This window comes from Pantherophis guttatus, chromosome 1 (genome assembly GCF_059756535.1).
Source record: "Pantherophis guttatus breed Tessera chromosome 1, ASM5975653v1, whole genome shotgun sequence".
Classification (NCBI taxonomy): Eukaryota; Metazoa; Chordata; class Lepidosauria; order Squamata; family Colubridae; genus Pantherophis; species Pantherophis guttatus.
Window position 1 is genome coordinate 105,284,461 of NC_142063.1, and position 26,950 is coordinate 105,311,410.

Consider the following 26,950-nt stretch of genomic DNA (forward strand, 5'->3'; position numbering starts at 1 on the left):
AAAATTATTCAGGGGGACTGCAAGAGGCAGGGTCACTCAAAGACAAAAGTCAATAGAATCTGCAACAACATGTACATTTTCAGAATAACCCTCACATTTCTTGATGTTGTATGTTGATGCTCATCACCATATTCTGCTTCTAATCATTCAAGATGACAAGTGTTTATAGCGTCTTAAAAAGCAGTGGGAAATTTTCCATCAAAAGCTGCTACTAGCCAAATGCTGAAGGAAGCAGAAGGGTTATTAAAACAATCACTACAATTTCTCCTGTAGTTTTAATTACAGCTAGTCCTCAACTTACAACTACAATTGAGGCCCAAAATTATGCTGCTATGCAAGACAGTTGTTAAGTGAGTTGTGCCTCATTTTACAACCTTCTTTGCCACAGTTATTAAGTGAATCACTGCAGTTGTTAAGGGAATTACGCAGACATTAAGTGAAGCTGGGTTCCCCCATTGACTTTGCTTGTCAGAGCCAGCTGGAAAAGTTACGAATGGTCATGGAACAAATGGTTGTAAGTCGAGAACTAGTACCTCTATTCAGCAAAGGAAAACAAACATCAATCCATTTTCTTATTCTTTCATAGTACTTTGCAACAGTCTGTTATGAATGACCTCGTGGGTCTTCTCACCTGATCATTGCAACTGAAATAGATTTTCGTGTGCTTATGAAAGCTCTTAATCCTCATTTGCAAAGCTGCATACCGACCTACGCCATTTGGAATATGAACTAGGCACAATGCCTTCTACTTTTCCACTCCTGTTTATTTCATTTCAGTCTTCAATTAAGGCAACCAGCTCTTCAGGGTAGGGAATGTCTTTGTTACCAGATGAATCTGCAGGTGTTAAAGTAATTGAATGACTTACCACATATAATTAGGTCAAACCTGACTAACACCCTCATGACACTTGTTTGCTGATGCTTTTAAAACAAGACAGATGGAGGATCTTATTTCCAGACATGCATTTTGATTTCCCCCACCCCCACCCCTCTGTTCTGTATCATCTTTTGGAAATAGCAGTGCCTATGATAAGATTTTTCTGTTTTGTACTAGTTCCAAGTCAACCCGGTAAAGTTTTGTTAACAGCTGAGCATATTTGATGGGTCAATACTGTATATAAATTAGGAATTCTTTTAATATGGATATTGTAATTAATATTAGTATTAATTAAATATAATTAAAAATATTAGGAGAGCCAGTTTGGTCTAGTGGTTAAGGCACCAGGCTAGAAAAAGGGAGATTGTGAGTTCTAAACCTGCCTTAACCATGAAAGCCAGCTGGATGACCTTGGATGACTCTGTCTCAGGTCAGCCCACCTCACAGGCTTGTTGTGGGAAAAATAGGAGGAAAAAGCTATACTGGATATGTTCACTGCCTTGAGTTATTTGTAAAAAAAAACCAAAACAATGGGATACAAATAAATAAAAATAAAAAATTAGAACATAGTTTTATTATTTTAGAATAATATTTAATTTACTTTTCCATCATTATAGAGCTTATGGGTTTTAATTTAAAAAAAAGAAAGAAAGAAATGACCATATACAATTGAAATAGAATTAGAACTCTTTCCATTTTAATCCAGTATTGTTCTCATTTGTTGTGACCATCTCAGGCCTGAGACAGGTGCATGATGGAGAACAAGAAGATGGCCTTTAGGAGCTCCCTTACTAGGATGGGAAATAAGAGTAGGAGAGAGGGTTAGAAAGGGAGGAGGAGGAGAGGAGTGGGGGAAGGGAATGGGAAGGAGAGGAGAGGAAGGAGAGGAGGGGAAGGAGAGGAGGAAAGAAGAAAGTAGAAAGGGATAGAAGAAGGAAGGGAAGGGAAGAAGGAGATGAAAGGTTGTTGTAAAATAAGGGAGAGGGAATGGTAGAAGAGCAACTTCAAACATACCAGTGGTGGGTTGCCCTCGGTTCGCACCGGTTCTATAGAACCAGTAGTAAAACTGGAGGGAGGCTCTGCCCACCGACCCCGACATCATAAAAGGCTTCTGCGCATGCAAGCAAAGCGAGCGCGCGTGTGCGGTCCCACTGCGAACTAGTAGTAAAGGTAAGTAGAACCCACCCCGGAACATACCCTAATATATCCTAATTTTATAGGATGAAGAATGAACTAATATGAAAGTCAAAAGATAATATGTATGATTAATAATCGATAAGAGATTGTACATTTAAATATGTTTATGAGAAATAAAAATAAAAAACTTTTACAAAGAAAAAAGGAGATCCCTTACTCATGGATCCAGGCACTAGCAAAGGATTGAAGTAAAGTTTACCCCTTTCATCTTTATGTCATGTGCCCCAACATCTCAATCTCTGAATCCTCCAAGGGATAATGGCCGTCTTGTGGAGAAGCAGTAAGATAAAGTACACTGGCAGACGAGATTATAAAGCGGGCTCCGTGGGAGTAATACTCTGAGAGTTGCTAATGGGAAAGCGCTAATGAGTACCAGCCATAAGTCTTAGATAGGCTCCTTTGCCTGGAACAATTTAAGAGCTTACATGGCTGGTTAGTCCAGTTGTTAGAAAATAACTTTGACAATCTCCACAATCAATGTGACTATGTAACCATCATAAGTATTGATTGGGTGGTTCCTATATATATATATGCCCCTTGTGTCATGTGTTCAAGTAAACAAAACTATAAATTTATAAAAGTAAATGGGAACTGTAATCTTTTGTTATCACAGGGGATTAGATATGCCGCTTAGTAGATGTCCTGCTCTGATTCTTGTAGAACTCAAATCTTGTCGAGACACTAAGCCTTGGGCTATATGAATGGGTATGTGTATATGTGAGTAGAGATTTTAGGTCAGAAAGTGAAGGTTGTGAATCTTTATTTGATTCTGTGTGTCCTAAGCCCTTGGATAGAAAAAGGACAATAAAAAGTACCAGTGGTGTAAAAAAAACCCCTCTTTATAATCCTTAGTTTCACAGCTTTTGCCTTGTACTTAAAAATCTGGACTTCACAGCCTTTGCCTATTCCATTTGCAACTGTTATTACTTTTGATATGTAATGGATTGAATCTAATTATTCTTTTGCCTAGCAATCTTGTATGAATTGACTTGCGGACTTCTGACTCAGTTGTCGCAATTAATTTGTTTCTAAAGTTTTGCACTACAGATTATTATTGTACCAATTCCATCAGGAAAAAAATGAATATGTATATTCTTCAAGTAAATGGCAATGCATCTGATAAGAGAAAAATGTGTTTCTAATTTCTTTTCTGTTGGTAACAAATAGATCTTGGATTCACTGAAAATAAGTCAGCAGCCAGGAAAGTTGGAGATTAGATAAAACTGTTGGGTCCAGCAATGATTTCAAAAAGAGGGGCCACACCAATGTCTCCTTCAGGGAAGATGCAATCCTTCCTTTACTCAAGGATGCATTCACCATATATCATCTTCTGGGCAACCTTAATTGACCTGGTGAGACACCAATCTATAGGACAAATGGCCAGGTTAGCAATCTGAAATATGTTGTCCATTCTTTCAGGAGCTACAGACTTCCAAATAACAGGACAAGACAATGCCTCGGTTAACTCACATGGACTCATCCAGTAGGATTCTAACTCTCAGCAGATCTAAGCAACTTTGGGTGACTGGAACATTCCCCACAAAAACTTAGTATACATACCTGTGTCTTCTTCCTCTCCAGCAAAGAGGGAGTCACATTAAATAAGGCCATTATTTTGCACCTGCAGAGCAATAAGAAAAAGAAATACAAGCAGTCTCCAAAAACAAATAGCTTCGGAGACTCAATTACCAAAAGTTCACTGACAATATTATATAGTTTGGTAATGAAACATTTGCGAGAAATCAACCCAGCTCAAAGAGCACCAAGAATCTCAGAGGTTAATCCTGAGTTACAACTATTCTCTTCTATAAGTATTGTTAAATAAATAAATTCAAGTATCAAAAGCAGGCTTTATAACACACCTTCTGGCTAAATCTAAACATTTATTATCTAATGTTGACTTCATGTGGGTTTTTAATTTCTTAGGCTCATTCATCCTCTTTTACAAAAATAGTAAATGTTTACTCTAATTGAAGCTTTCAGTAGAGTCATAGAATTTGATAGTAAATCAGAACAAAATAATATTTCAGGATTCCCCCCCTTTTTTTTTTTTATTCAGGGTCAGATACACAAGCAAGCAAGCAAGCAAACAGTTTTAGTTCCACGCTTAATTTGTTTCCCAAGTTACATTCCGTAGCAGAGTTAGCAAGTTATTTATAGCTGGAATGACAACCCATCTTCCTCTTCCCATTTTTAGATGAGCATAACCACTTGAATTTCCAAATTGCAAAGTAAGTGAAATTTTCCCTCTACCTAAGTACTTTCTACTTGAATGTTGCAATGCTCTCTACATGGGGCTCCCCTCGAGGAGCACCCGGAGGCTCCAGCTGGTCCAGAATGCGGCCGCGCAAGTGGTTATGGGAGTGACGTGGTGCTCCCATGTGACTCCCCTCCTGCGCAAGCTGCACTGGTTCCCAGTGGTCTTCCGGGTGTGCTCCAGGTTTTGGTTACCACCTTTAGAGCGCTCCATGGCTTAGGACCGGAGTATCTACGAGACTGCCTTCTGCCACCAGTAGCCTCTCACCAATCAGTACGCTCCCATAGAGAGGGGCTTCTCAGGGTGCCGTCAGTCAAACAGTGTCAACTGGCAGCCCCCAGGGGGAAAGCCTTCTCTGTGGGGGCACCTGCCATCTGGAACGAGCTCCCCCGGAGATACGGAGGATCCCGGATCTGCGCACTTTCCGCCGTGCCCTCAAAACATTCTTATTCCAGCAGGCTGGCCTGGCCTAACTTCCCTTTAAACTGCTTTTTAGGTTTGTCTTATAAATTGGGGTGTTTTAAATTTGTTTTGGGCCAAAGTATTTAATGTATTTTAAATGGTTTTTAACGTTTGTACTATGTGTATTTTATCTTTTGGCTGTTCAGCGCCCTGAATCCTTCGGGAGTAGGGCGGTATATAAATTTAATAAATAAAATAAATAAATAAATAAATATGCACTGTGAGGATGACTTTTTCTGTTTCTATAGTATATTCTACCTACTTCCTAATTCAGAGTTTAGGAAGAGTTTAGAGATGCTGATGGCAATTTTTCCTCTGTGACTCAGACTGTCTGCTGGCTTTTCTTTGATTGGTAAACCTTTGCTCTTCAATTCTCTTTAATCCCTGGAGATTATTTATGCAACAGAGACTTTGTCCCTTAATGCATCTTCTGTTGTGGGGTCTTCAGGACTCTTATCTGGATTTGCCTGAAACTAACAAGTCTTCAGCAATGTAAACCTGGTCCAACCCAAATTGAGTTTACCAGTCCATATTTTTCTTGATTAAACCATAAATCTTCAAAGCTAGAGCTCTCTAAATATATTGTATTTATGTACTTATTTTATTTATTTACTCAGTTTCTATAGCCCCCTCTCCCCCAAACTCAATCAAATGACTCTGGATGGCTTACAATTCTAAAACTATGTAAAAGACATCAGAACAATAAAAACATCCACAAAATAGCAGCAGTGAGGATTAATTAAGTGATAGTAAAGCCAAGTAATAGAGCCCTTCACATATTCTGAGTCCCTGGCCTGGGTATATAGTCAAGTTTTTTAAAGCTTTGCGAAAAACCAGTTTATTTGCTAGCTATTTTCATACTTTTATTCCAATTTTTTGCTTCTTTCTTATCTCTCTCTTGTGTTATATGATTCCTCCATCGGTGCCAACCCAATAATCTTTCCTTCTAAGGAAACATTTCCTTATGGGAAATTAAACTATCCCAAATCCCAGATTTTCTTATCAGCCAGGTAGCATAAAGCATTCCTTGGAATGTATGCATTTCTGCTGCAAATGCCTAAGTCATTCATTCACTGTGAGAAAGAGAAGGTACTCAAAACATATCAATCTACTCAAAGCTATTCAGTCTATACTGTGAACTCTGACTTTCCACAGTCAATCCCAAAGCTTTATCCCTTGGACTGTATTACAATTCTAAGTCAAGAACTTATGGAATTGTGTAAGTTATTTGGTTTTCAATGTGCTGTTCCTTAGTGAAACTTCTAGTGAAAGTAGTGTAACTTTTTCATAACCTTTCCAATCTCTACTGGTTGTTATGTTAACCTTCACTCATCAGCAGTTGGCTATTCAAATCCTGCAGTCTCTCTTTCTTTATAGATTTCTGTTTGCCAAATCACTGGGGGGGGGACGGACAGCTTATACTAATACATTAAAGCAAGGTTGATGTTAATCATGTAGACTCTAAATCATGTTAGCTATATACAGCATGAGTTTTATATGTTGCCATTTTTTTCCAGTGGAGGTTAAATCATTGAGCACCATCTGAATACAGTTCAGATTTAATTCTTTCTTAAATTTACCATGAAAATATGTCATACTTACAACTTCATGCTTACAGTTATACTGTACAGAGTCCTATCATAATTCCCGCATATGCTACAGTTTATTCTTTAAACTCTTAATGCACTGTTGACACTTTGCCCTGATTAATGAGAGCTTTCTTACATAAATCTATGAACAGAGGACAAAATTTAAGTACCAGATCTTTGCTAACAGGAATAAAAACCTGTACAGCTTGTTTGCTTGCTCTTTAACAATGGGCTAAATATCGGATTACGTTTATTTTTTCATTCCTCTTGATTATTATGAGGCAGATATGAGAAATTATTGTCCATCTCTCTCCCTAACCTCAAAATATAACTGCATTAGCAGTTAATAATGCTCTGCATTATCTGCATTAGCAGATAATAATGTCTTATTTACCTATTTAATGTCTGCTTAATTCAGTTATTTGTGGTACAACAATGGGATCCTGACCGAGGTCATTGATTCAGATCACTTTGATCCTGATAGGTAAGTGTTGTGAGATCCAAAGACATTACTCAAGCCCAGAGGTAGTATTCAGCAGGTTCTGATCAGTTCTGGAGAACCGGTAGCGGAAATTTTGAGTAGTTCGGAGAACTGGTAAATGCCAACTTCGACTGGCCCAGCCCCCATCTATTCTCTGCCTCCCAAGTCCCAGCTGATAAGGAGGAAATGGGGATTTTGCAGTAACCTTCCCCTGGAGTGGGAAGGGAATGAAGATTTTACAGTATCCTTCCCCATGCCCACCAAGCCATGCCCACCAAGTCATGCCATGCCCACTAAGCCACGCCCAGAGAACCGGTAGTAAAAAAAAATTGAATCCCACCACTGCTCAAACCTGGTTACTACTAGGGCCTCACTGACCCCAAATCTTGTGTGCTCTGATCTTCATTCAGTCCTTGGATGCTCTCACTACTTTGCTATGCATTATGTGATATTTATAAATGACACAGCCATCTGTCTTAAACATGTATAACGTACTCAGGTTTTGTTTTACTTGAAATGAGAAAGTTCCATTTTCCAACATGGCAGAACTCATCTGCAATATATAACGGTCTTAAGGAGGGGGTGGGGGAAATATCAGTTCAGTAAATCCTATTCGATACACTTGATGGAAGAGTTCTGAATTTGTAGTCTACTGTCTACTTCCCACTACCTGACCTATTAAAAAATAGGTGGATTAACCTGTAACTAGGAAATCAGCAAGACTTTCTGATACTCTATAAGCTAAAACATAGCAAAATCTATTGCTAATATTTGATATTAGGTTGTTAGGCATGGATTTTTTTTTCATAAAAAGACTTCTCAGTTTGGAAAAACTGAACTAGAACAGACTCTGAGACATGTTCTTGCTTCAAAGTTGCTAATTTGCATAATACTTTGCTAGATCAACTCAGGTTTTGATAAAAAGAAAGCTACATTTGTGGTCTCTTGATCTTTAACTACAGTTCCACTTCTCAAGTCTGAAGCAGAAATTCAAAATGTTAAAACCTGGTCTATATCTTGGCTGATGGGGGCATGTGGAGAGGAGAGAGCTCTACAATACAGATGAAGGGAGACTTTTATGGCATCACCGAATTCACTATGTCAGCCAGGATAAAGTGAAAGGGACTAAATCAGTGGTGGAATTCAAATTTTCTTACTACCAGTTCTGTGAGCGTGGCTTGATGGGCGTGGCAGGGGAAGGATACTGCAAAATCTCCATTCCCTCCTCACTCCTAGGGGAAGGATATTGTAAAATCTCCATTCCCACCCCATTCCGGGGCCAGCCAGAGGTGGTACAGTTGTGCTCATAAGTTTACATACCCAGAATTTATGATTTCCTGGCCATTTTTCAGAGAATATGAATGATAACACGGAAACCTTTCTTTCACTCATGGTTAGTGTTTGCCTGAAGCCATTTATTATCAATCAACTGTGTTTACTCTTTTTTAATCATAATGACAATGGAAACTACCCAAATGACCCTGATCAAAGGTTTACACACCCTGGTGATTGTGGCCTGATAACATGCTCACAGGTTGACACAAAGAGGTATGAATGGCTATTAAAGGTAACCATCCTCACCTGTGATCTGTTTGCATGTAATTAGTGTGTGTATATATAAAAGATCAATGAGTTTCTGGCCTCCTGACAGACCCTTGCATCCTTCATCCAGTGCTGCACTGACGTTTCTGGATTCTGAGTCATGGAGAAAGCAAAAGAATTGTCAAAGGATCTGCGGGAAAAGGTAGTTGAACTGTATAAAACAGGAAAGGGATATAAAAAGATATCCAAGGAATTGAGAATGCCAATCAGCAGTGTTCAAACACTAATCAAGAAGTGGAAAATGAGGGGTTCTGTTGAAACCAAACCACGGTCAGGTAGACCAACTAAACTTTCAGCCACAACTGCCAGGAAAATTGTTTGGGATGCAAAGAAAATCCCACAAATAACTTCAGGTGAAATACAGGACTCTCTGAAAACATGTGGTGTGGCTGTTGCAAGATGCACAATAAGGAGGTACTGCAAGAAAGTTGGGCTGCATGGTCGAGTCGCCAGAAGAAAGCCATTACTATGCAAATGCCACAAAGTATCCCGCTTGCAATACGCCAAACAGCGCAGAGACAAGCCTCAAACCTTCTGGCACAAAGTCATTTGGAGTGATGAAACCAAAATTGAGCTTTTTGGCCACAACCATAAACGCTACGTTTGGAGAGGAGTCAACAAGGCCTATAACGAAAAGTACACCATTCCTACTGTGAAACACAGAGGTGGATTGCTGATGTTTTGGGGATGTGTGAGCTACAAAGGCACAGGAAATTTGGTCAGAATTGATGGCACGATGAATGCAATATGTTATCAAAAGATATTGGAGGATAATTTGCATTCATCAGCCCGGAAGCTGCGCATGGGACGTACTTGGACATTCCAATATGGCAATAATCCTAAACACAAGGCCAAGTCAACCTGTCATTGGCTACATCAGAATAAAGTGAAGGTTCTGCAGTGGCCATCTCAGTCTCCTGACCTCAATATCATTGAGCCACTCTGGGGAGATCTCAAACGTGCAGTTCATGCAAGACAGTCCAAGAATTTACAGTACCTGGAGGCTTTTTGCCAGGAAGAATGGGCAGCTTTACCATCTGAGAAGATAAAGAGCACATACCACAAAAACTTCAAGCTGTTATTGATGTTAAAGGGGGCAATGCACCGTATTAAGAACTGGGGTATGTAAACTTGTGATCAGGATCATTTGGGCAGTTTCTGTTGTCATTATGATTGAAAAAGAGTAAACACAGTTAATTGATAATAAGTGGCTTCAGACAAACACTAACAATGAGTGAAAGAAAAGTTTTCATGTTATCATTCATATTCTCTGAAAAATGACCAAGAAATCATAAATTCTGCCAGGGTATGTAAACTTATGAGCACAACTGTATTTGCTCATTCTCCGAACTACTCAAAATTTCCGCTACCAGTTCTCCAGAACCTGTCAGAACCTGCTGAATAGCACCCCTGGACTAAATTGTGTAATTGGAGAAAGACTCCAAGTGCAACACTGAACAATCTGGTTGCATGATGCAGTGAGAGCCCCCTCCCACTGCACCATAAAACCTCTCTCAGCACTTATTATCTGTCTCTTAACACCTTACCAGTGTATGCTGTGGAGTGGAGGAGGGAGCAACGGAAGTGTTGCATATTGCAACAGAAGGGAGCCTCCCACCTATAGTACAGAAGAGTTCAAAAACTCTAGAATAGCTGCCAAATTGCTGACAGGGTGATGGGACTGTAAATGTGAGTGTCCCTTCTCCTATATTTTGCAGCTCCTCCACCCTTCCGTCCTCAGCTGTTGATCTCATCTTGCTTTCAAAACCAGGTTGCCAAAGCAACCTGGTTTTGAATAGCTCTGCAGACAAGGCACTGTAATTTAACACCAGCTGTCTGCAATTAAAGTAAGTTCGAATCTTGCCAGGCTCAAGGTTGACTCAGCCTTCCATCCCTTCTAAGGTAGGTAAATTGAGGACCCAGTTTATGGGGGCAATAAGCTGACTTGGTATAAAATATACAAAAGTATGAAAGCTATTGCTTAACGCACTGTAAACCGCCCTGAATCTCCGGAGAAGGGCGGCATATAAATCAAATTAAAAAAAAAAAAAAAGCTACATCAGCTCAGAAGCCTGGCAGAAATAGAAGTCTGAAGGAAACAAACTCTCTGCTGTCCAAATTAAAATGTCTTGGAGAACCATGCCAGGGATCAGAATCAGAGGTGAAATGCTCCCGGTTTGGACCAGTTCAGCTAAACTGGTAGCAGTGGTGGCTGGTGGTTCGGAGAACTGGTAGTAATGGCGGCGCGAGGCTCCACCCACTTACCCGGTAGTCATTACTTCCTGGTTTTAACCAGGAAGTAACCTGTTTTTTATGCTCTGCGCACGCGCAGAAGGGTTTGCACATGGGCAGAGGGTCCGTGAGCACATGTGACACATGCATGCACTTCCAAACCGGTTGGGATGGTAAGTAGATTTCACCCCTGACCAGAGTGGAGGAGGTTTTACCATACCAGACTTAAGGGGTCCTAAAATAGGACATGGGTCAAGCCCATCTTTGGGGATCAGCTGAGCAAACTGCTGAAAGAATGATCATTGAATTTGTCAGATTACATCCATTATAACATATGCACAGGAATAAGAGAGAAACACTACTTTAATACTGATATAGCTAAGATTCATTGAAAGCTGTCACAGATTCAGACTGGATAGCAAATGAAGGCAATGTCATGGGGACATACAAGAAAAAAAGAGATTGTCAGGTCATGGTCAATAAAAAGAAAAGCACGTAAATTTGTTAGATGACAGTAGTTTGATTGCATCTTGTACTTAGATGACAGTAGTTTAATTGCATTTCAGCTAGGCAAAGTAAGTACGCCTGCTTTCAAACCTGCCTTCTGTTCCTGAAGAAAATAAAGCATTTATTCTGAGATTCCAAATTCACAAACTGTAAAGGAAACTGTTGATGGTAACTTCCTACACCCTCCAGTTAATGATCCTCCAGGTGTAGGATAACAACTCCCATACTTCTGACTCCTAACTATTCTGTCTATTCTGTCAGGCAAGTTGGAATTCTCCGAGATCTGGAAAACCATATATTATCCATCCTTATGGTATTGCTAAATCCTGATTATAGAATGAGTTTCTCTTTTCATAATGGTTATGACTTATCCTGTGACATATGCACCAATATGCAACAGAAAGTCTTAACATCAGCTGCAAATACCCTAATCCTCTTGTTTGAAAGCTACTCTGGTCAACAATTCAACTTTTCCCAGCCCTTAATCATTCTGTCTAATATACCATTAGTTTCTTATCAACATAGCCTTCCCATTTCCCTCTACATAATAGATCTTTCAGACCTCAGTGCTCTGAAGAAAAAAACACATCACAATTCTGCAAATAATAGCCTTAATTTGGGCTGTTAGGAAATGGTTCTGCATCTGTTCTAAATAAGACTATAAATGGAGCCATAAAGACCTATGAGAATTGTTGAGTATTGAATGGCAGATTTGAACGGACCAATCAGGGATGAGAGCAGGAAATTCAGAGTAACGTCAGTGGCTGAAGCTGCGGACAGTTCCTAGCTATAAAAGGAGCTGTCGTGGCTAGGATTTCCCATTGCGATTTACGGAGCTAATAAAAGTGTTGATTCTACTGCGTGTCCTGTCCATTCTTGCACCTATGATTTAACAAGAATGAGTATATGTATCTTACCCTTGACCAGAGCACTGTATCAGTCTCTCATCTCAAATGATGCTGATCTTTGAACAGGACTATAGTATTCTGAGTTAAAGTCACTTCAACTGTTCCAATTGAATCCTTTCAACCAAATTTAAATAATTTTGGGAGTAGCAGCAAATACATAATGTCAATTTCCTTGCAACCAACAGGAAAAAGGGAGATCATGCCAAACCTGTGTTTTCTTAATTTTTTGCTTCTATTCCTTCTATTTCATATGATCTACTGTACACTATGATGTTTTTCATCAATTGAAGATCAAGGAGAGATTTTAATAAATAAATCTTTTCAAAGTCAGACTTGAGTCTGTGAAGAAATTGGTCTCCTTCCAAACTCAAAGACTATTCTCCAATCCAGAACAAGTTCAAAATGGAAAAGAATTACAGTGTCCAAATTTATAACTTGTTCAGTTCATGATGCTTGGATATAATACCAATACAATAACAATAGTAAAACCACTGTTTTATTGTAATGTTTCTTCTCATTGGTGTTATTTACTCATTGAAAGATATTGTTTGTTAAATTTATTTTTCACCTAACTTGCCATAGGGCTACTGTAGGTGGTTTACAATAATAAAATTGAAGATTTTTTTTAAGCATAGGACATATAACAATCCTCAACATGGATTGTTCTCTTGTAGTGGTAAAAGTACATGTGCATCCCAATGGTGATCCCATCAGCCCCATCCCTCATTCCTAGATCAGAAGATATCCAGAGCGCTACTGGGAAATGTCAGAGAGTAAATATGAACAACAATAACAATTATGAAATGGCTGAATTAAAATTAAAAGGCTGTCCACCTGCTGGCCATAGGAAAGTTCAGTATTAGAAAGATATTAATACTATTGATACACTGAATTCTAGAACCATAAACCAAGGCAAATTTGATGTTGTCAGAAAAGAAATGTCAAAAGTGAATATTGTTATTCAAGGAATCAGTCAATTGGACTGGACTGGGTCAATTCACATCAGAAGAGCATCAGATCTTCTAATGCAAAAAAGAAAAACATTGAGAAATTCAGTAGCCATTATTATTAACAAAAGGATATCAAAATTAATGCTGATGGTGATGAATTGTCAAGGCTATAATTTGTAATACAGTATATGACTGCATGCAGGATCATCAGAAAGAGTGAACAAAGAAAATTATTTATCGAATTGCTGTCTTTGAACTGTAACATCAGAAGTCTTAGGAATACCTGAGACTATAAGAAGAACAGATTACTCACTAAAACAAATTATTATCTTTTCATCCAAGGTTATTAGGATTATACAAACCACTTCTTTTAACAGTAATGTAATAAGACATGTTTCAACATCTAGAGAGATTATCTAACAAATATTCTACAGTGGAATTCCAGAGACATAATATCCTCTTACTTTTTTCAAGTTGTGACCTAAGAAGACAGAAAAACAAACAATTCAATTTATTCCTCAACCAGCTCTCCTCTCCCTTTCATCTCTTAAGCAATATAAAATAACTCAGAAAAAAATATAAAGAAATAAGAACTACTTCAGACACGTTCTGACCTACCTTCTCTAATGTTTGAGAAAGAGATGACAACCAGCTGCACAGCAGATATTCACAGTGATGGATACACCATTGAAAGACCTAAAAGACATGGTTAAGGACAAATCATCATCAAGGAAAATCTGTTATATGGTTGCTAAAACTCAACAACAATTTGATGGCACCAATCAATCAACAGATATGGAGACAGAATACACATACACACACACTTTCATGAAGTTATGGCTTACCACATGGGTTGATTATAGCATGGGTTGGTTGATACATATTTTTCAAATTCCACTAGCCAAAATCATCCACCCAGTTTCTGTGTTTAGAGGACTTGAATCATACACACAATAATATTGGAGCCAACTTGTAATTGTGGTCAAGGGGCTGGACTAGAAACCATTGAATATGAGCTTTAATCATGTTTGGCGCATAAGCTGGTGGGGTGAGTTTGGAGCAGTTACTCCCTCAGTTCAACCCACCTCATATAATTGTTGTGAGGAAAAACACTTTAGGTATGTTGCCTGGAGTTGTACAAAATACAGGCAGAATGTTAAAGTAATAGTCTTTGAATCATTATTGACTTCTGGTGACTACAATGTGCAAATGTTTGCTTGTGTGCATGTACAGACAGAATATTAAATAAGTCTTAAATCATTCTTGACTTCTGATGACATGTGCAAATGTATGCTTATATGCATGCATTGTACAATTATTGTCCTATTCTCTCACACATGTAAAAAAGCAGGGCTTGAAAACAGAACCTCAGTTACCAAATTGTTTTTTCACTCAATCCCATTACTCAGAATACCATGATTATCATAGAGTGTTTTTTTTTTAACATTTATCTTTCATAGCCAAATCTAGACAGGAAGGATAGAGCCTCTGGAGGACTCCGAAAAAGTTTTCATATATCTTAGTCCTCTTATATAGCCTTATGGCATTGCCTTTCATGACAGTCTGGATTATTTACTGGCAGTCTCATTTACCAACTGCCTTGAAAACCATTTGTTTGCAGTTACCATGGAGATGAAAAAGTAACTTTGCAACCAGTGCCTGAATTTATGATATTCAACTCTCTCTGACATGTGTGCAGCCTTGTCTTGTGCCTGATCCATTTTTCCCCCCTTTTCTCTTCCTCAGATAAACAAAAATCTTTTTTCCTGAGCTGTTTTTCTGTACCAGTCGGGGCATCTCAAAAAGTGCTAAACTCAGCTCTGTGACCTTAATTAGCTGATCAGAAACCTCTTTCCAGTTGGCACCTACTGCCTGAAATTGACAAGACCTTAATCAATTTCCTAGTAGAGGCTTTTGTTTGCCTTTTTGTTCCCTGTGGCTCACAAGTACAGTAGGCAAACAGCTGGTGCTAACATATTCCTTTTGATGTGTATTTCCCATTGTGTGCCTGCTTATTCTCTTGTATTCCCTTCCTCTCCAGTGAATGTAAATATAAATATAAATTCTCTTCTTGATCATTATCCTAGCGCTGGGATGAGCATTCCAAAGGACAGAGGAGTGGAGAAAAAAGGCAGTAAGATTTGCTCTCTTTTTTTACCCAGCTTTCCAAGTTGAATTACAGAAATCTCCTCTGCTGTTTGAGCTCACCTGGCTTTGGAGTTATATCCTTCTGAGGCTGTAAAGCAGGGATTTACAGCCACCTTAAGAGTTGTGGAGTTCAATTCATGGCTAGCTGGGGATTTCTAGGAATTGAAGTCCACAAGTCTTAAGGTGACCTGTAAAGCAAGGAAAAGCTGAAGTAAAATTGTAAGCAAAGTCATGTGATTTTTTCCACCTAGCAACCACTTATCAACTGAATCACTAGTCCCAATTGCAGTTGTTAAACCAGAGCTACTCGTCCATCAGTATTCTTCTAACCAAATTTGAGGAAAACGCAATGATTGCAAAGAACATTAGAATAATTGTAACTTTTTCAGTTTGTAATGTATGTCAGCCACCATTTTTAAGTTCATGGAAAACTTCATGAAGACTAAACAATATATTCATAAAATTGATTCTTACTAATTTTTTTTTCCTTACTGCACTTCAGGTGCAGGCTGAGTTAAATATCCCTTTGATAGATAAATGCAAACATAATCACTTATAATTTCTGAATCTGCAAGCTTTGACAAAGTACTGATTCATATCTTTTTAATTTCTATTAATGTATTACTGGTACTGCTACTATTCCAATTATTAGTTTATCCTGTAAATTTGTGACTTTTAAATACACAGCCACACTAATGTCTAGACTACCACATAATCGATCTCAGACATTGTGGTTGGAAGCTTACATGTACTTATCTGAGAGTAAATCCCATTGAAATCAATGGAAGCATGTGTATGAATTCTTATTTACATCGCATCTCAGACCTCTCAGTGACATCTATAGCAATGTACATTAATATTGATTGTTACTAGAATTTATTGCATATAGTTCTATTCCAAAATATGCTACATGTTTTGCTCTAAATAATATATAAGATTCATTCTGTAAGGTGGAGCTTGGTTTAGTTGCTTGCAACATCCAACAATCACTGTTTACCAAAAACTTTACAAATGGTGCTTTGTCTGCATCTGATCTCATATAATGCTGAATCATAGAGGGTTTTTTTTAAATAACCAATGCAATTAACATAATAAGATAAGGTTAATAAGGTTAACATAATCAGATATCATCCTCAGCTATCACTGTTCAAAACCAGAAATTTGGACTTGGTGACCTCTTTATTTTTTCATGTCATTTTTTTTCTTTAAATTATTTCAGATTCACAGTAATTTATAAACTAAGTACACTTAGTACTTTGTTGCTAAAAACAAGTTCTTTATTCTAGTATGTTCAAATCTATACAAATCTAATACATTTTAATTTGCCTTCAATCACTAGAATGCACTTTTTAGTACATTCTAATTTGCCTACAGGTACAAGAGGTGTGCCTTATGCTCATTATAATAAACCCAACACAGAGTTCATCTTTTTTAATACAGTACATTAAATGTCAAGATGCACTGAATGTTCAAAGAAGATACTGTAGTACTTTTAACATCAAGGTTGAGAAGGAAGTTGAAGAGATACCAAGCATGTTAATTTACAATTTTTCTCATAAATAGCAACATAGCCCATATGGAAAGAAATCTGGAAAGAGGCTTTGGAAAGTACTCAAAGAAACTCAACGTTAATCCCAACCTGATAACATTCCAGAAGTCTTTAAAAATTTAACTGTTCTCCCAGAATTTGAGCAAGTATTTGTGGAGCCCGATTGGTTATACAGGTTACAACTTATAACCATTCATTTAATATTGGTTCGAAGTTATGATGACCTTGGGAAAAAAATGATTTATGACATCCTCCAAATTCCAATTGTCTCACCGCTCCTGTGGACACATGATCACAATTCAGATACTGGGCAACTGGCTGATATTTATGATTGTGTTTTGTGGCCATGTGATCATGATTTGTGATCTTCCCAGGTGGCTTCTGACAAGCAAAGTCATTTGGGGAAGCTGGATTTGCTGAATGACCATGTGTTTCTGTGAAGGGAAGTTCTGTACTTAATGGACCGTGATCCGATTACACACACAAACGCACCAAAGCATGCAAGTTGAGAGAGGAGTCTTAAGAAACTATTTGGTTTAATAAAAGAACACATAAAAACAAAGCCTGCAAGAAAACGCCAACAACCAAAAGCTCGCCTCTCAGCAAAGTCCATCAGCTCTTCCTGGAGTCATCCCACAACATGGGAAGTTCTCAGTCCTTTGTCTGCTTCCTCAGAAGCAAGGCAGTGACTCAGCTTTTTTCTTCTCCCTCTCTGTTCAGCTTCAGCTTCAGCTTCAGCTTCTCATCGTCTGTGTGTGCCTGTCTTGGCAGTTGTTTATATGCTGACTCATTGTCCGTTGAAAAGCCTGGGAAAGCTCAGAGCCTGAGGCTGCGCTCTGATTGGTTTATTCAAATGTTCAGACCAGAAACCAATCAATGACTGCAGCAATATGCTGAGAGGATTTTCTTCTCACAGATTCGCTTAACAATTGCAGTAATTCACTTTCAGTCATGATAAATTGGTTGCAAAATTGGGTCCAGGCATGTGATGACTCACTTAATGACATTGCTTAGCAACCAAAATTTCGATCCTAATTGTAATCGCAAATTGAGAATTACTTGTACGTCCCTTTTGAGGGAATGGGTTTGTTCAGATGCATGGGATTTTTCTTATTAGTTTATTTAATTGGAAGAAGAGATTGGACCCCCAAGTGTTCAGAATGGCATAATGTCTCCTGCTTGATCAGGGGGTTGGACTAGAAGACTAGAAGACCTCCAAGATCTCTTTCAATTCTGTTATTCTGTATTCTGTTTATTTTTAATATAAGCAATCCAGAGTCCCTTTGCAGTAAAATGGTTTTAAATTGTGTAAATAAATACAATTAATTCATTATAAATGATCTGGGGTTTTCCGATTACAGCTTCCAAAAATCTGTATTTACTTAAGACTGGTATCAAAAATACCTTACTGAAATCCATGTAGTCTTGCTTTCTTGCTCTTGCCTAGCTTTCTGAAGCCTGACATTCAGAGGTGGGTTTCAGCAGGTTCTGACCAGTTCTGGAGAACCGGTAGCGGAAATTTTGAGTAGTTCGGAGAACCGGTGGTAAAAATTCTGACTGGCCCCACCCCCATCTATTCTCTGCCTCCCAAGTCCCAGCTGATTGGGAGGAAATGGGGATTTTGCAGTAACCTTCCCCTGGAGTGGGGAGGGAATGGAGATTTTACAGTTTCCTTCCCCTGCCAAACCCACCAAGCCACACCCACAGAACCAGTAGTAAAAAAATTTGAAACTCACCACTGCTGACATTAAACTGTATTCTATTCAGATAGCTTCTAAAACTAGTTCTTTCACATTTATTGCACTTTTTTCCAAAAAAATCTTTTTCATTGAAAGTTTCTATAACCCAGAACCAATGAGCCGAGGTGGCACAGTGGTTAGGGTGCAGTACTACAGCTACTTCAGCTGACTGCTAGTTCAGCAGATCAGCGGATCAAATCTCACCGGCTCAAGGTTGACTCAGACTTCCATCCTTCCGAGGTGGGTAAAATGAGGACCCAGACTGTTGGGGGCAATATGCTATTTAGTATACTGTCTTTGGTGTAAGCCGCCCAGAGTCCTCGGAGAGTGGGCAGCATAGAAATATGAATAATAAAATAAATAAATAAAATAAATGTTCTTATAGCCTTCAGCCTTTCAGATACAAATAAAGAGACACTTCGATTGCTATTTTTTCACAATCAGAATCCCTCATTGAGTTTTTCCTTTATTTCTTATTCTTGAAGCATTTACTTAGGTATATTTTCAAAGAACTTTCAGATGAACTTATTGTTCATTGTATCACTTAGAGTTGGAGCACAATTTAGACCACAAAGTCCTAACTCAGTCCAAAATCTCACATAAAGGTAGCTAGATATTACTTCTCTTGATATTCGGTTTCACTGTTGAATTGCCCATACTTAAATCAAGTTTCTTCTAACATTGAATTGGATTTGCTTTCCCACAATTTAAACTCATTCTATGTCCAGTGCCCTGGAACAAAGGACAGAGAATGGATCTTGACCTTCTTAATGTGACAACTTTTCAGATATTTGAAGAGTGTTATCAATGAGTTGAAACTCCCTCTCAATCTTTTCTTCTCAACATGCCCTTCAATCTTTTTTAACGCAACTTAGTTTTCAGTCACCTATTCCTCCTCAATATTCCTCTGTGAACCTGTTACATTTTCCCTGAAGGCTGTCAGCGTTCCAAATTAGGCTTTCTTCCAGCGCTGACATAACAAGTTGAAGCAGAACTGGATATGATTGAGGTGGGATATGACCAATGCAAAATAAAACAGAATATTTTATTATAATCAAGATACAATATGGCTTCAGCGTACCCACAATCTATTAAAGAAGCTACCCAAAAATCTGTATATACTTTCCCATTTATATTTTGGATAGCTGGTACAATGGTAAATTGTGTAATGTGCTTATTTTGAAAGCCAATAAATTATGAGACTTTTTTTCTGTTTCTCAATATTGATATGTTTTACCATTTGAGAAAAAACATATGGAAGTGCAGACCTCGTTAAATTCATATTTAACAGATAACAATCTGTACCGGTAAGAAGATGAATGGGATGCATAAAACATTTCACACACATGCATGCATGCATGTATATACAATTACAATACATATACAATTATAACAAAGCAATACAATTATTGCCGTATTAAATTGGCTCAGTCATAATGAGATTCTTAGAGATATTATTTTGTTCTGAATAAACTTAATAGCTTTAGTTGATCTACTACAGATAATTCCATTGTCGGTCTTCCCAAGTAGACCAGACAGGATACACGACCAGAAGAGCTGATTTTATTTTATTGTAAGGCTACCTTAACAGAATCAAGTCTGAAAATACAAACCTCTCACTGTCTCCTTTATAGTCTGAGAAGTTAAGGAGGGTCCTTTCTGAGACTCTTTCTCTACCAGTCTATGTCCTCTCTTATCTGACCATTCCCAAGGCAGCATTTCTTTGCCTGTCTCTCAAGGTCTTTCTTACATACTGTTACATCCACTGATTTCCTACAATCTTCCAAACCAGCCTGGCTAAGTGGCTCAGTGGCTAAGACACTGAGCTTGTCGATCAGAAAGGTCGGCAGTTCGGCAGTTCGAATCCCTAGTATAGGTCTCCTGTGTGAGCAGGGGGTTGGACTAGATTCCAACTCTGTTACTGTTATGAGGCAGTTTGTTCTCAGCCCCTTGTTTGTTTGTTTGTTTGTTTGTTACTGTTATGAGGCAGTTTGTTCTCAGTACTTTCCCAAGTACTGCCAAAGGTTAATCTTATTGGAAAAAGAACCTTTCCTGAGCACGTTCTCAACCAATGCTAAATAGGTACTCTCTGATTAAATAAAACACAAAGCATTTCTGGGTTCTAAAGTAATAAAGTTGATACGAAATGTTATCAGAATATTGTAGGAAGTACAGAGAATGTTAGTATCCAATCCAACCACAGCCTTAGATTCTGGAAATAAGGTATAGCAATATTATTTAGCCTCTTTTAGTATTAGAATATTAATCTAAAAGTATTAAGTTCACAGTAAATATATTTCAACTGACCGATAAGCCACACAAAGGAGATGATTCTAGGAAGCCTGAATCATTGGGAATGACTAAACCGTTCATTATATATTATTAGATGTTAAGTATTCAAACAATTTATATAGCCGCAACCCTAAGTAAACACATAATAATCTCATGTTTCCTTGATAGTAATGTTTCTAGCCTTTTCTTGTTATAGAGAAAAGCCTAGAAATTACATCTTCCATAATCTAATATGAATCAAATAATAACACTATTCTCAGCTTCTTCTTTTTTTGCAATACTAGTTACCATTGTTAGTCTTCTAACTTCCAGGTAATCTTTGAATTGGGAATTAGTCAGGTTATCAGATAAACATTTGAATCAGCTTCCAATGTATTTATGCTTGGTACCTAGTTCCTCAGAATTAAAAATATCTGGGTCACTCCCGGGGTGAAATGCTTCCAGTTCGGACAGGATCACCCGATCCGATAAGATGGTGGCGCATGGTTTGGAGAACTGGTAGCAAAAATCTCTGCCCACCCCCCTTACCCAGCTGAGCTGTGCAATCATCAGAGGCTTTTTTTTTTACTTTTAAAAGCATTTTTTTACAACCTCTTCGGCTGAAGAGGTTGTAAAAAAAATGCTTTTAAAAGGCTCTGACGATCCCAGCTGAGTTGCCTGATCATCAGAGGCTTTTAAAAGCATTTTTAACAACCTCTTCAGCCAAAGAGGTTGTAGAAAACATGCTTTTAAAAGTTAAAAAAAAGAAAGAAACTGGCCACGCCCACCCAATCATATTACCTCCCACCAAGTCACGCCCACAGAACTGGTAGTAACAAATTTTACATTTCACCACTGGGTCACTCTAACCTAGAGTTTTTAAAAACAACATCTACGGTATGCCATAGGTGAGCAATATGGTACCTATTGCATTCATATGTCCAGACAAATTGCCCCTCATGCTCCATGCCTCTGAATCTATTTTTCTTAATTATTAGACAACCCAGGAATCATTGAATCATCTTTTCAGGGATATGTCCTTACCTAAACAGAAAGAATAACCACAGGCAATTATTACAAGGCAGCATTGCAAATAGAGTCTAGATATGATAAAGATTCCAAAATGGAGGGTTTTTATAGTAATTTGATGAATTTAGATAAAATTTTAACAGGTTCTGATGACTATGTAATTAAAAAACTGTACGGATACTTATTAGAAGTAAAATTGGCAGAACAACAAGTTAAGGAAACAATGATTGCATGGGGAAAAAATGTTGGTCATGGGATTGGTTTAGAGAAATGGGAAAAACTGTGGTTGCAGAATTATAAAATGACAATGTCAACAGCATATAAGGAGAACTTGTATAAGATGTTTTACAGGTGGCATTTACCCCTGGCGAGAATAGCCAGAATGTACAAGAATAAATCGGAGAAATGTTGGAAGTGTCATCAGACTCCAGGTTCATATTACCATATGTGGTAGACATGTGCAGATGCCAAAAGATATTGGACTAAAATCCACACATGGCTGGAAAAAATGATAAAGAAACACATTTGACTTTAAATCAGAGATATTTTTATTAGGGATCTTACCAGAAACATACAATAGAGAATTGAGATATTTAATGGTGAATGTTTTAACAGCAGCTAGAACTGTATTTGCTAAAAACTGGAAAGGAGAGAAGATACCTACGGATGACGATGTTATTAAGAAAATTTTGGAGTGTGCTAAAATGAGTAAATTGACATTTGAAATTAGGGAACAAGAAGATAAACAATATTATTTGATATGGGATTTATTTTATCAATGGTTAGACAAGAAAGCATGGAAATGAAATATGAAACATGAAATGGATAAAATAATAAAACATATAAACAGAGGTTTATTTCCCTCATGGAGGATAAGCTACTGTCAAATAATTGGTAAATGAGAATAATAATGTAATAAACTGTTAAATAAGAAAATGTTGGATAGAGGATTAAGCACAAAAGATTTGTAACCGATCAATACACTTTCTGTAATTGTAATAGATGATAATTGTTTTATGTTTTAAGTTTTGTTTAAAAATAAAAAACTTAAAAAAAAAATAACCACAGGCTATTATTACAAGGCAGTATTGCAGGCTAACTCTGCTCATTGCCAGAGGTTCGATCCTCACCGGCTCAAGGTTGACTCAGCCTTCCATTCTTCCAAGGTTGGTAAACTGAGAACCCAGATTGTTGAGGGTAATATGCTGGCTTTGTAAACTTCCCAGAGAGTGCTGTAAAGTACTATGGGGCCGTATAAAGGTCAAGGTGATATTATTATAGCTATTGCTTTGGTTTTAAAATTACAAATGTCTTTTTATTAAAGGAAAAAGATGTATGGCAAGACAAATATAGATGCTTTTTATTTAACAAAGTACACTTTTGACGACAACATTTATAGTCGATCTGACAATCTTTAAGAACAATCTAATTTCATAAAGTTTATATTTTGAGTTACAATGATTTACCAAAGTCCTAATTGTGGACAATTGACAATAATATCTGCAGAGATCGGGAATTATGGAGGAATGAATTGTGTCACAGTAAGTTTTTTCTATAGGCAGTTGAAAAATATTACAGGTCCTCGACATACAACTGGTTATTTAATGACTATTTAGAGTTACGATGGCCTGGTAAAGTGTGCTTTACGGTCAATTGTAAAGTATTGCACTACGCCCCACCTTGCAGTCACATGACTGAATTTTGGGTATTTGGCAACTAGTTCACATTTATGACTGGTTGCACTAGTCTGCGTGTGACCAATATTTGCAATGATTTTTTGCCAGTTTCCTGCAAAAAACGCTAATTTGTAAGAATGGATTCAGACTTAGGATCACAGTGATTTGCTTAACAGCCACCATAAAACTGTTCATAAAATCAGGTGTGACCATGTGGTGGCCTTACATCCATCAAGACTTATGACCTATGACCAAAATTCCAGTCCCAAATGGGGTTGTAAATTGTAAACGCAATTGATACTAGTTATTTATGTGACACACACACACACACACACCCAAAATAAGAAGCTGGAATATCTTGATCTGGTAAACAAATGCAAGGTTGATTTAGATAACTTGAAATTAGTTTCCTGAAATTTTAAAATGAGGTTAGTCCAGTAAACATTCAACATCTCAGGGAAAATTAACTCAAATTATATGAGTTAACGTTTCAAAATTCATGCTGCTGGAGACACAGCTTAGGATTTGGAACATTAAATCATATGGCTTGATCCTGTTATTGCTACATTTTGGACGGAAATCAAGAATATTGTTTATTTATTAGATTTTTATCCTGCCTTTATTATTTTTATAATAAGGCAACAAACATACTTCTTCTCCCTCCTATTTTCCCCACAACAACATCTTGTGAGGTGGGTTGGGCTGTGAGAGAGTGACAGGCTCAAAATCATGCAGTCAGCTTTCATGCCTCAGGCAGGATTAAATTCACAATTTCTAGCCTTAATCACTAGACCACTGGCTCAATTATATATCAATCACTATGCATCAAAGAAACATATGTTCTTCTTATGTTGGTTTTTAATCATTGTAAGCAGCCTAGAGTCACTTCCAGGCAAGATGGGTGGGAGGACAAGCTGAATAAATGGATATTAAAAACTGTCAATTTTCCAGGCATTGATCTGGCTAAAATAATTGTAACAGTGGATGGTTGGTATCTCTTTTTGGTCAAAAATGTATTTTTTCTGTTAGATCGGATGATGGAAGAGACGGACACAGCTCTTTCAGTAACAACAGCTCTTTATTAGTAGACTAGTACAACCCAACAACCTACTTGTCTGGCAGTGTCCCCTTTTATAGAGGGCTGCCACACAGCTTAACCAATGAGTTTTAAGTATTTTCCCGCCGTTTTGGAGGACCTGAGTGAAGCCTATAGCTCAGTCCTTATTTGGTACATAACATTTTCCAACCAAGGAGCAAAGAAGATTTTTGACGCTTAATTTCAGTTTCAGTTTCCTATCATAATTATTCTTAGGTCATAGTACATTGTTCACAGTGCTGTAGGAAAGCTTCCTCATCTATTAATTAGAATGCAGAGTGCAGAAGAATGCCCCATTATACCCTGAAATCTGTTAAGACGCCTCTAAGAAGGAACACATCAAAGATTATATTAGTAGCATGTAAGATTATGATGAAGCAGTGCACATAGATGAATGCTTACCATTTATCTAAGAAAAGAATGGAAACTATGTTAATTCTATTATAACTGAAATCAGAGGAAAGGGGCTTTTCCATAGGGATGATATGCATTGGATGATATGTTTTTTTCCTCCTCTTAAATGGGTGAAAACAATGATTATGTAAAAATATAAGCTTTTAAAGAGAAAAACAGCTTGATTATTATACCATGCTGCTAGCAAAGAGATTGGTAACCTTTATGTCTCCAGAAATGGCTGAATGCTAGAGTGCAACTTTTACATGGAATGGAGTAGGAGAACTGACGGTTTTGTTTTGTTTTGTTTTAAGTGTATGGCACGTGTTAGCCAGGGATCACCGAGGTCAGGGGTGAAATGTTCCCGGTTCAGACTGGATCGCTCAATCCGGTAGCGATGGAGGCGGGTTGTTCGGAGAACCGGTAGCAAAAATCCCTGCCCCTCCCCTATGCCCAGCTGAGCTGCGCAATCATCAGAGGCTTTTTTTTTATTTTTAAAAGCATTTTTTCTACAAGTTCTTTGGCCAAAAAAATGCTTTTAAAAGTAAAAAAAAAAAGCCTCTGATGATTGTGCGGCTCAGCTGGGATCATCAGAGGCTTTTAAAAGCATTTTTCTACGACCTCTTCAGCCGAAGAGGTTATAGAAAAAATGTTTTTAAAAAGAAAAAAAGCCTCTGCCGATCAGGCAACTCAGCTGGGATCATCAGAGGCTTTTAAAAGCATTTTTTTTACAACCTCTTCAGCCAAAGAGGTTGTAGAAAAAATGGTTTTAAAAGTTTTTTTAAAAAAAAGTTGGCCACGCCCACTCAGTCATATTACCCTCTCCACCAAGCCACGCCCACAGAACCGGTAGTAACAAATTTTACATTTCACCACTGACCGAGGTGGCTGGCTACCTCTGTGAAAAGAATTTTTTCGGGTGGTGTTATCTTTTACCAGCGGGATGCCCTGAATGCCAGTAGGCAATCGGGGGAGGCTCCTTTCTTGTCCCTACACAGTTTATTTGCGTACAGGAATTGAGCCACTGACCTCAGTGGTGTGCAGGCCCAGCGTCTTACCACATGACCCACTGTGGCCTCCAGGGGAACTGTAAGACACCACTAAACAAGCCCTGAATTTAACAGAATATAACAAAGTTGGAAGAGACCTTGGAGGTCTTCTAGTCTAACCCCTGCTCAAGCAGGAGACCGTAGCATCCAGTGATGGAGTACCCATAACCTCTGGAGCACTCACAACTTCTGAACCACCCACAATTTCTGGAGGCAAGTTGCTGATTGTTTTCACTGTCAAGAAATTTCTCCTTAGTTCTAGGGTGTATCTCTTCATGGTAAATCTCCAACCGTTACTTCTTGTCCTGCCCTCAGGTGCTTTGGAGAATAGGTTGACCCCCTCTTCTGTGTGGCAACCCCTCAAATATTGGAAGATTGCTATCATGTCACCCTAATCCTTCTCTTCATTAGACTAGACAATTCATCGTTAAGGTTTAGCCTCCAGTCCCTTAATCATCTTTGTTGTTCTCCTCTGCACTCTTACCAGAGTCTCAACTTTTTTGTATCGTGGTGAACAAAACAGGATGCAGTATTCCAAGTGTGGCCTTACCAAAGTGGTATAAAGCGGTATTAACACTGCATGTGATCTTAACACTGTTCAGAATAACTGTTGGTGCAGACTAGGACTGTATTGGCTAAATTTTAAATAAATTTTAAAGTCATTTGTTGATTCTGTGAGAATCTTTCAAAATTGGGTTGTGCTCTGTGGTCTCAAGACAGAGGAAATTATGTTACTAACCACATCTTCCTGCTTGTAGTAAAGCGAAGAACAGAAAAGAGCAAGGCCACCTTATTTGAGTTGCAGAAATATGGATAATATGGATATGGCCTAGAGATAATAACTTTTAGCCTTTTGCTGCCAGCTAGCATCACCCAGATCTCTGCAATATTTGAGAGAAGTGTCCTAGTGAAACCTTTAATTTTAATTTAATTTAATT

At 38.0% G+C, this 26,950-nt stretch overlaps 1 long non-coding RNA gene across 1 annotated transcript; it reads right to left on the bottom strand.

Moving 5' to 3' along the window:
* Positions 1-563: 563 nt before the first annotated feature.
* Positions 564-17,489, bottom strand: LOC117666066 (uncharacterized). The gene is made up of 4 exons (XR_004591587.3): positions 17,356-17,489; positions 13,681-13,758; positions 3,635-3,695; positions 564-835 (listed from the first exon to the last, which is right to left on the bottom strand). It is a non-coding gene; the product is annotated as an uncharacterized LOC117666066 (long non-coding RNA).
* Between the last annotated feature and the right edge of the window lie 9,461 nt (positions 17,490-26,950).